This window comes from Aedes albopictus, chromosome 2 (assembly GCF_035046485.1).
Source record: "Aedes albopictus strain Foshan chromosome 2, AalbF5, whole genome shotgun sequence".
Classification (NCBI taxonomy): domain Eukaryota; kingdom Metazoa; phylum Arthropoda; class Insecta; order Diptera; family Culicidae; genus Aedes; species Aedes albopictus.
In genome coordinates, this window is record NC_085137.1 from 356,788,274 (window position 1) to 356,789,982 (window position 1,709).

Below are 1,709 nucleotides of genomic sequence, written 5' to 3' on the forward strand. Positions count from 1 at the left end.
TTGGCTTTAGGTGATCTTTCTGGACGAAAAAAAGTTCAGGTAGAATCGACCGAATGACTTTTTTGTACTGGAGAGATTTACAAAAAGAACCACGTTACTTCTCAAGGAATTTCTCGGGGGTGGCTTAATGGTATGGAGAAGGTTTCGTTGAAAGCACATTCGGATTAAGGAATGGTCGGCTTCTTATCCTGGGCAGAACCCAATTGAGAATATGTAGGGCTGATTTTAAAAGATACAATGCTTAAAAAAAAAATAAGTCGTACGGAGTCATTCCAGATCTAAATTGTGACGTTTTTTGAACGTAGAATAAAATCCAAGCATCTACTCATAAAAAGTTTAAAAGTACCCTGGATAGGCTGTTTGAGCTTATTGAGAACAAAAGAGAGACTACTCATTATTGATATGTTGAATATTTTATGTAACTTTAATTAACTGGAATGAATTCTCGCTTGGATCTATTGTTATGAAACAAGGGAGTTTCTATTATATTATAAATCAGATTCAGAGAACACATGTAATATCGATATTATTATTTTTCTCATGTCTACTCTGAATAACGAATTAAACAAGAAAACAATATGGATCGAATTCATTCTACATATCCGAATATTCAATAATATTGTTTGGATCTTTAGTTATGAAACATAGTGTATTTTATGCAATTCAGTATTATAATTTCTATTTTATACTACTCATTTCAGTATCATAATGACTTACTTTTCCGTACTGGTTCATTATGCAACTGAAATGAGTTGCGTAATGAAAAATAGTTGCATAATGTTCATTATGCAACTCATTTGAGTTGCATTATGAACATTATGCAACTCAAATGAGTTGTATAATGAAAAAATCATTGCATAAAATTTTGTATGGAACTCGTTGCAAAACTCGATTTTTTCAGCACTCTTCGTATTTATCCAACTCGGCAAGCCTCGTTGGATAAATGTACGACTCGTGTTGAAAAAATCAACTTTTTGCAACTCGTTACATAAATAACTATTATCTAACTCATTTTGGTATCACAATGGCCGATTTTTCCGAACTGGTTCATTATGCAACTGAAATGAGTTGCATAATGAAAAATAGTTGCATAATGTTCATAATGCAATTGATTTGAGTTACATTATGAACATTATGCAACTCAAATGAGTTGCATTTTGAAAAAAATCATTGCATAAAATTATGTATGGAACTCGTTGCAAAACTTGATTTTTCAGCACTCTTCGTGCTTATCCAACTCGGCAAGCCTCGTTGGATAAATGTACGACTCGTGCTGAAAAAATCAACTTTTTGAAACTCGTTACATAAATAACTAATATGTAACGAGTTGCAAAAAGCTGATTTTTCCAGCACGTGTCGAACATTTATCCAACGAGGCTTGCCGAAAAGTGCTGAAGAGTGCTGAAAATATTGAATTTTGCAACGAGTTCCATACAAAATTTTATGCAATGATTTTTTTCATAATGCAACTCATTTGAGTTGCATTATGTTTATAATACAATTTAAATGAGTTGCATTATGAACATTATAGGAATATTTTTCATTATGCAACTCATTTCAGTTGCATAATGAACCAGTTCGGAAAAAATGGCAATTATAATACCAAAATGAGTTAGATAAAATGAAAATTAAGATACTGAATTGCATAGAAATATTTTAATATTTTAATATTTCTGTGGACGTGATATCTGTGGAAGAAAAATTGCTTA